The sequence below is a fragment of the Notamacropus eugenii genome, chromosome 4 (genome assembly GCF_028372415.1).
Source record: "Notamacropus eugenii isolate mMacEug1 chromosome 4, mMacEug1.pri_v2, whole genome shotgun sequence".
Taxonomy (NCBI): Eukaryota; Metazoa; Chordata; class Mammalia; order Diprotodontia; family Macropodidae; genus Notamacropus; species Notamacropus eugenii.
The window spans coordinates 131,083,030-131,092,892 of NC_092875.1; the positions used below are offsets into that span (position 1 = coordinate 131,083,030).

Genomic DNA, 9,863 nt, shown 5'->3' on the forward strand with positions numbered 1-9,863 from the left:
TTTGGGATTATAATTTATAGTATCTTAGAATCATAGATTCTATGTTTACCTAGTCCATCCAGTCCTCCCATTCTTATTTTATAGATGAGTAAATTGAGGCTGAGAGAGGTTTAATTAATGACATTCAGGGAATAAGTGGCAGATCAAAGATCTTTTGAGTCCAAATTCAACATTCTTGCTAATCTTTCATGTTGCTTTAGTACATAGGTATAAAGTTGGCTGAAACAGGACAGTGACTTTCTAGAGCTCTGCTTCCTTCAGTAAGAGCAGATATAAACTATAAACTACAGGTTTGCTTTTACCATGTAAAGAAATTACTAGACAGAAAAGCTTAAATGAATATGTAATCTTGTTGATGTGGGTACTATTCCCCTAGATTTAGGACACAATCTATTTGTTCTGTCTTGTGCCAGCCTTGTTCTCCCATAAATATTTCGTAGAATTTTCACCCTAACTGAGGGCAACCTATTAATTATTTCTCACTCTTCATACAGATTTCATGCTATCCTGTCAATCAGAAGTCTTTCCAGACAGGATAGAATTATAAGTCTTCACTCTGTTCTTTTTTATGGGGGGAGAGGCAGATATCAGGAGGTTGAAAGGATAGATACAATATTCTTATCTCCTTCTCAGTCAGGTTTAGACTTGGTGAAGCTACTCCAGGCACTCATACTTCACTGGCAATATTGAGAATGCAATCAGTGGTCTTTAGAGAAAGCAGCCAGATGAGTGATCTCTTCATGTAAGCTGCCAAGATAAAAACTGTCTTTGTAAGGCAGAATTTATTTAAAGAGCATAAAATCAAGGAATTAAGTTAAAACAGGTCTTCTAGAAGATAGTGTAGAATTGTGAGAACAATTCTAATAGATCAGTATGGTCCTTCCTATCTAGGAAAATTTCAACTGAGTTTTAATGATAATTTTGTATCTTTTATTATTCCTGAGAATTTGGGAAAGTAATATTTCTTTTTTGAAGATAGATTAAAAAATTAGGAGAGATTTCTATGGAGGAAAAAATGTAATGAATGTCTTAACAAAATGTGAATTTAATTATGTGTATACTCTTTGCCACAATTGTATTATTTTGATGTGTACTCATTCTTAATTCTCCGTGCTTCCCTTCCTATAACTAAGACTTCTTAGTGGTGAGTCAGATTTCTGTTTATCTTTGAAGAATTCCCTTGGATCGTAGGTAGTAGCCTAATATTTGCTGTACTAGTGGAACACATTTAGAAATATTTAATAGCCAAACCAGAAATTTCTTATTGGATTTAAGTGTAATTTTAATGCGTTTTTTTGGGGGGGGAGAGGCGGGATATAAAACATAAAATGTCCTATTCTTTTCTTCTTAGATTTAAACAAATACTGCATATGTGGAAGGCAGGAAAACATACAAATCAAAAAAGCCGTTTCTCTCAAAAACAAAACAAGATACACACACACAAACACACACACACACACAAACCTTCAAGGCAAAGATATAAGATGCCAAGTTTCATCCTTTGGTAAATGTTCATAACCAAGATGTAAACCCCTGAAAACGGATGTATAATTTAAATACTGACATAACCTTAACTAGAGCAGAGGGAGCACTGTTGCCATAATAACTGCCATTCTCTGAAAAATATTTATGGCAATTCATCAGTCTAACTGTAGAAATCCAGTCCTATATCTTCCATTGACTGTGGCTGAAATGGCACCCAGAGCAGGTACTTGTAAAGGGAACCTTCAGAAGTCAGTCCAGGAGATTTCTTATCTCAGTAGTAAATTTCTTATTTGTAGTCAAACAGTATGTGGCACATTTTAGATGCGTATTGACGTATTTGGAGCAGGAGTTTCTCCAGCTCTAGGGGATGGCTCAATGATACTGCAATTTCTCAGAATGAAAAGCCAGTGACAACCTCCCTCCCTCTAGGGAAGCTGGAAAGATTTTTTCTCTGATTCACAGTCTGTGTGTATGTAAAAAGATATCTTAGAAATGGATGTGTTCATTGTGTAATTCATATTAACCAATTGAGGGTCATCAAAATTGCATTCTTGAATTTGATTGAGTTGGTGGGACTTTTGGGGCCATATGATGACCTGGCATTGAAAATGCTTGGCATTTAGCATGGTGCAGAAAAGCCTCAGTCTTCTCTTTGTCCCCTCTCACCTCATCAAAGAGAGAGTAGGATGGTACTACATCAGGTAAGAGTCTGGCTTTTTTGTTTAGACTGTCCCATGTGGCAAATGACATGCTCTATCTCTAGAATTCCTATGAGTGAATGGAGGTATGGGCTGTGCTGTTTTCACTCACCTCTGATGATATTCCCACATAGAATATGAACTCAGTAAAATGAACTTACACCTCGTCTAGGTACATATCTGGCTTTTCTCATTTGTATTTCTTTTTTTGAACAGGTTATTGAATATTATTCATAAGGTGGGTATATCAAAACTTGGGGAATCTTGGGTCTAATGAGAGTTCATTTGTGGTGGGGAAGTTTCTGGATCAGAAAAGATGGTCACTAATGAAAGGATTTATTCAAGGCTGACTATTTCACCAGTAGATATTGCCCCTTTGAAATGTAGTTGGGATACATCTGTCTCAGAAATATAAAACTCTGAAGTTGGCCCAAAGTCTTGAAATTATTTTCTAAGTCTATAGATGCCAAGAAGAAACTCCCTACCCCTTTATGCCAGCTCTCTTAATGTGTTCTGGATGCTTTGATCATAACTTTGAAGATAGCCTTTCCTATTCAAGCCAAAAGATCTTTTTCTCATCTACAGTACTACATGATTTTGTTCACCCTTATATATGCTGAGTTGCTGTTGAGCTAAAATGCAGACATATCATTCAACTACTCTTTAATACTCCACCTGACTCTTCTGACACCTCTCATTATGGTGCTTAACTAAAGAATGATAGTTTTGATTCTTGGGAAGCAGTTATGTGGCTCAATAGATAAAGTAGTAAGGAAGAACTTAGTTCAAATCCAGTCTCAAACATTTACTTGCTGTATGACTCAGGCAAGTCACTTGAACTCAGTTTGCCTTAATCAGGTAGGGAAAGAAATGACAAAATAACTGCAATATATTTGCTGAGAAAACCCCATGGGGGATTTTGGCATACTATGATCCATGAAGTCACAAAGAGTCAGAAATGACTGAACAACTCTTTACCTCTTTAATTCTGTATTTTTAGTAGTCATCTAGAATGCAGAATGGACATAAAATATAAAATTACTAATCCGTAATAATGACAACTGCTTTATGATATGATGGTTTAAGTATTAGTCTCCTGAGAAAGTACAATGATAATTATAAGTTGTTATTGAATCTTATTTTAAAACTTAACGTTAATATTCATGTATCTCTCTATGGAGAAAGGGATGGGTGTGAGAGATATGGAGGAGATAGAATTGGCAAGATGGCAAGTGAATGAAAATTGTGGGAGGAAGAATGAAGAATTAAAAACTGGAAATAAATAGGAAAATCAGGAGGATGGCTAGATTTGGGGAATGTAAAGATACTAAGTTCTATTTTGGAAATGTTGACTTTAAGATGTTTGTGTGTCTTCAGTTGGAGAGGTTCATCAGATAGTTTGAAATACAAAGACTGATTATAGGAGAAATGAAGAGAAACATGTGTCAAATTGTGAATTATCTGTCAGAAGATGAGTAAATTCCTGGAAGCCAAGGCAATCATCACAAGAGGGAGTGTAAACAAGAAGAGATGACCCAAGATAGATCCTTAGGATAAATCCACACACAAGAAGTAGGAGATGAATTATGAACCAGCAAAAGGGACTAAGATGATTGGTTTGATAGGAAGTAAACCATGACAAATTAGCATTAGTCAGAAAAAAAACTATCCAGAAAGACTGGTGTCTACCATCATAGAACAGAAGCTGAGAAGAAATGTGGTAGAGGTAATTCAGGGCTGGAGTCAGAAAAGAGACAAGAATCAAAGGTACAATGAAGTAAGAGATGTAAGGGTTGAGGACAGGTGGGGAGAGGGGGCAAAATGGTTAACTGAAGAGTTGAAATTTTGAAGGAAGGAAAGTGAGATGAGAGCATTGCTAAGGGGTAGAATGAATGGAGACTGTTGTGTGAATGAAAGATGAGTTAAGGAGAGGTAAGGCAGAAGGAGAAATGGAAGACAGAAGGTTATGGTCAAATACAAGATTTTCAAAGTAATAGGTATTGGAACTGGAAGATTAGAGAGTACTTAAAATCAGTGGTGTGATTTTCCTTGTGTGATGTGGTAGACTGAAGTCAACAATCTCTTTTCTTATTTGTAAAACAAGGATAATAACAGTACTATTTCACCAGGTTGTAGTACCATATTATGACTAAATGATATCACCCTCAATGTTAATTTAAGCATTTTATTCAATAAATTATGAGAAATCAATCTATATCAGACAATTTTCAGATTTCCCAGCAGTTTTGGGAATGTTTCAGTTCATCAAATACCAGGATACTGTATTTGTTTGCTTTTTTGTAATATATACCAAAACTTTTTCACAGCACACCAAACAATTTGATGATTAAAGCTTTACAGTATAGTTTGGGACCTAACACCCTCCTTTCACATTTTAAATTTATTATTTCTCTTGAGGTTTTTGAAATTTTTTTCTTCTGGTTAAAATTCATTATTATTGGAGGGGCAGGTTATAAAGTAGTCTTTGGAAATTTGATGGTTATGATATTAAATAAATAATTTAAATAGTATCATATTTTTATTTTAGTTTTGGCCTATCTATAATTAATTTTTTTCTTGTTTTATGTCCATAATGTGTGTTTTGTAACTGTATTCATATAATACTCATGTATTTCTTGATAGACTTCATCAAGTATCTTATATATTCTATTGCTATTTTAAATCATATTTCTCTGTCTTCCTTTTCAGTTTTGTTGGCAATTTCTAGAAATGCTGATCATTTTATATGGATTTATTTTATACATTCTAACTTTGCCAAATTTATTGTTTTGATTAATTTTTAGTTTACTCCCTAGTGTTCTCTAAGTAACCTGTCACATCATATGTAAAAGGTAATAGCTTTCTTCTTATTTTCCTATGCTTATTCCGTTATGATATTGGTACTGCCCAGACATGAACAATGAATATTCCTTTAAGCAGTTCTTTTTTCTTTTATGATGCATTTTGTAATTTAATCTATGAAAGTAATTTATGTTTTGATAAATTGACCCTGATATATTTTATGCAACCTCTTTTGTTGTTTGGAGTGAGATTGCTCTATTATTGAAGTGTGTTATCGTATGGACATGTTATTTATATTTGTGGGTTTATTTTGTGGCTTGCAATTCTATTGAATTGTTCTATTGCTTCAATTAGTATCTTTACTGATTCTTTAGGAATCATGCCATCAGAAAATAGGGGTAGTATTTTTCTCCTTTTTACCTATATGTATACCTTTAGCATCTTTTGCCTGTCTTATTGCTATTGCTAGGGTCTTTTTTTTTTTTTTTTAGTGTTATATCAAATAATAGTGGAGAAAGTGGGCATCTTTGCCTGACTCCAACATTTATTGGGAAAATTCTAATGTATCTCCATTGCATATGATGTTTGCTTTCAGTTACTTTTTAAGGATATTATGCCCATACCATGTAGGTATTTTTTTCTCTGTTTTTTTTTTAATGAGTATTATAATTTGTCAAAGATTTTTCTGTATTTATTGAGATAATTTGTTGGTCATGGTTATTTTTTAAAACTTATAAAACTGTTGATTTTTTTCCTATTAGTGAACTCTTCTTTCTCCTTGTCTTAACCCAGCTTGATCATAATGATAATTTGATAAATTGCTGTTGCCCATTTGACAATACTTAATTTAAAATTTTTAATTAAAATAATGATAATGTTCTGTAGTTCTTTTTTAAAGTCTTATCCTTCTCTAGTTTAGATATTAGAACAGTATTAGTCTCATTAAATACATCTGAGAGAGTGCTTTCTTTCTGAATTTTGGAGAACCATTTGTGCACTATCAGTACCGATTTTTCTTTAAAAGTTTTTGGTAGAATTCTTCTTACAATTCATCAGGACCATGGGATGTTTTTGGTTTTTTTTTTGGTAGTTCTTACCAAAGTTTGGCACTTTTTGTAGTTACAGATACTTCAATTTTATTTTCTGTGATTGGATTATTTAAAACCTTTATTTGGTCTTCTGCTAGCTTGGATATTTAATATTTTTGAAGATATTCCTCTATTTCTTTTGTGTCTTTGGTTTCATTAGCATATTATAGTATAAAGGCAGATTCTGATAATTCTTTTGACTTCTCCTGGTTTCACCTTGCTCATTTGATATATTGTTCATTTGATTTTTTTCCCCCTTACTGTTATTGGCATTAAATACATCATTTACTTCCTCCTTTGCTTAGACCCTTTTATTAGTCTTGGTAACTATCGTTCGATTTACATACGTTTTGATTACCCTGGAAACCCGGTGAGAGCAGCATCTTTATTTTCCTAAAGAAGTGGTGCTGGAGGAGATGATTCTGGGAAGATGGCAGAATAGGTCAGAAAATTTCAAACTCTCAAGATTTTCCCCCACAAAAGAGTTAAAATAGCACCTGAGAACAAACAGTGGGTAGAGATAAATAAGAATAGGGGTACAACTCAGGTCTTACTGGGACAATTTGGAAAGATCAGAAGAAAAATCTCTGGACAAGATTTAGTCCCTGTGAACAGTAAATGCCTCCAGGCTAGGGTTCATTTTAATAACAATTGGCAAGCCCTAGGGTTAATTGGTTTGAGAGGCTGCCTCACCTCAGCCCCTGGAACTTTCACCCCAAGGATAGTTAGGGGAATTGGGCGTTTGAGCCTGAGAAGATTGAGAGAACCTCTGCTGATAAGAACCTCGAGACCCAGCAGTGTTGCGTAAGAGTGGAGAGGTGAGAAGGAATGAGCACACACTAGGTGAGCAGAGAATCCATGGGGCAGAAAGCCTCTGGCTGTGGGCATTTACAGGAGGTTGGTAGTTTGGTTTTGGTTCCAGGCAGGAGGGGAGAACTGAAGATGTAGAAGAAGCACCACTTCCCATACCCAAGGGGTAGAAGTGATTACAAAAATTAAACTATTACCACACACACACACACACACACACAATGCACAGGCAAAGGAGAAAGAATCCAACCATAGAAAGTAATTATAGTTCATCTTTGGAGAATATTCAAGTAAAGAAACTCCTAAAGAGCAATGTCAAATGGTTACTTGCCCCAAAACAATTTGTGTGTGTGTGTGTGTGTGTGTGTGTGTGTGATAGAAAAAATGGGTAGATTTATTCCAACTGAGTCCATTTCAACATGGGGATGGGGATGGGGATGAGAACATTCCTCCTGTCCCCCAGGCCGGCTTTCTGCTTCCGTTCAGTCTCCCACCCAAAACCCAGGGCTACCCTAAATAAAAAAAACTGTTTTCAAAAAAAGTTACATTATTTTATAGAATCATAGAATCTTAATTCCTTATAGAAAAGGGGTAAGGGGAATATTTTGAGGGAGAGGGCAGAAGGGAGTTCCCTGCAGTGGGAAGAGGTCCTGGTTCCCTATACCCCCTGGAAGAACCACACCCCCAGAGGAGGACAGCTAGGATTACAGCATTTAAGACTGCCAAGACCCCACCCTTATTAAAACAAATAAAATCCCCCCTTTCCCTCCCAAACAAATATATATATTTTTTTTTCTTAAAAAAATTGAAGGCTTCTAAGGATTAAAGTGAACATTGGACCCTTAGAGGAGCTCCAGGAAGAGGAGACGTGATCTCCCCTTTCATCTTTTCTTCTTGGAGCTAACTGGTATGTCCCAAGCAGAGGAAGGAGCCCCAAGGGGATGAAAGGAGGAATGGACCAAGGACTGAAGTAGGAGGTGGAGCCCCCTGCCTCAAATCTGCATGCCAGGAGGGAATGGCAGGGCTGGGTTGCCACCTCCTTGGGATCTTCCCAGGGGGCCAAGGCCAAGGTGTGAAGGAGGCTTCTCCAGCTCATCCCAAAGCTCCAGGCAGGAGGGACTGGGACAGGGCTCGGTTCCCAGGTCCTTCTGGTCACGGAGAGCCCCGCTTCCGGAGCTCCTGGACAACAGCTTCTATTATCTCCTCTTTCACTTTCTGCAGCTCCTTCTGCACCTCCTCCAGCAGTTCCTGTTTGATCCTGTCTAAATCAGACTCCTCATGGGTGCTGGGAGTTGAGGTAGGGGCCTCAGAGCTCACTGCGGATGTGGAAGACTTCATCCTAGGGAGGGTTGTACTGTTCTTTTCCCATGGTCTCTGAACAGGCTCATTCTGCGTGAGAATTCTGCTTTCAGTTTCTTCGCTGGCAGCGTCATTCTTGGCTGGGGGCTTCTCCCCAATCAAAGTCGCTTTCCTCCTCGGGGCCAACATGGCACTCATTTCTTCCATGAGCCCACCGCCAGTGCTCCGAGTGCTCTCAGCCTTTGGGGCAGGAGGAGGTCCGGAGGACTCATCCTTGACAACTTTCCTGAGTTTGGCTCCTGCGAGGGCTGCGGCCAGGCCTGGGGCACCCCCACCTCCCCCACTGGGGCCTTGGGCAGATGGCAATGGGGGTGCTGGGGGTGGGCCCCCTGCCCCACCTAGAGCCAAGGCCCTGCTCCTGAGGGGGGCAGCCCAGAGGGTGGGGGTGGGCCAGGGGGAGGAAGGGGCTCTGGAGAGGGTGGGGGTCCCCCAGCTGGGACAGCAGTTGGGGCTCCTGCATTGGAGACCCTGCGTTCTCTTTCCACCTATTCCAAGTGTTCTAGCTGCTGCCTCCTCTGCTGCTCCACCTCTTCTGGTGAGGGTCCATTCTGGACAGACCGGGATGCAGGAGGAGGGGGTGGTGGCCCACCTCCTTCTAAAGCCTCCAGGGCATCAGCCATCCCTGCTGCAAATTGTGCAGCATCTTCTTTGCTGCCAAAGTTGAGGCCCCAGACCTGGCGGGCATCCCTCCACTGGTGGAAATTGGGCGTGGCCCGGTTGTACTTAACACCCCGAACAATGCCACAATTAATAACAACCTGTTGATCTGGTTGCATCTTTCGGCCCACGACTCGGAAGGCATTGGTGCTAGGATTGTGGTAGATTTGGACTCTGCTAATGGCCTGCGGCCCAGTCCCAGTTGTTGACATCATTGTAAACTATCACCGTGGCCCAGCTGGAGCAGAGCAGGTTCTCACTCATGGCAGGGCTCTTGAGGGGCGGTCTGGGCCGCACTGGGCTCCCGGGCTCCGGGGTACACCCGGAGGCTCCAGGGAAGGGGCAGGGCAGGGGGACCCGGAGCTCTGGTCAGATCTGGGGCTGGACCCGCCCCATGGAGGGCTGTAGCTTCCTCCTCCCCCAAAAGAATTCTTAGAAGATCTTTAAAATGTTTAAAAACCAAATGACAGAGATGAAAGAAAAACTAAAGAAAATAATTAGAATTATCCAAGAAAAACAAATTAGAAAAGGAAATCTAGAATCTTAAGGAAGAAAAGGACACTTTGAAAATTAGCCTTGGGAAAAGTGAAGCCATCAAAATTATAAGAGACCAAGAAATAATTAACCAAAATATGAATAATGAAAAAATAGAAGAGAAAGTGAAACATCTTACAAGAAAAACACCAGATTTGGAGAATAGATCAAGAAGAGAAAATATCAAAATAATCAGAGTAACTGAAAGTTATGATCAAAAAACTATCTTGATATAATAATATAAGAAATATAGAAAATTTTCCTGAAGCATTAGAACAAGGAGGGAAAATAGAAATGGAAAAAATCCATTGATCAGTACTTAAAAGAGATCCCATGAGGAAAACTCATAGGAATATTATAGTCAAACTCCAAAATCCCCAGCTCAAGGATAAAATATTAAAAATATCAAGATAAAAACAATTTAAATATG

At 38.6% G+C, this 9,863-nt stretch overlaps 1 pseudogene; it reads right to left on the reverse strand.

Annotated features, from left to right (window-relative positions):
* Positions 1–7,437: 7,437 nt before the first annotated feature.
* On the reverse strand, positions 7,438–9,278 carry LOC140500585 (vasodilator-stimulated phosphoprotein pseudogene; annotated as a pseudogene).
* Positions 9,279–9,863: the final 585 nt, after the last annotated feature.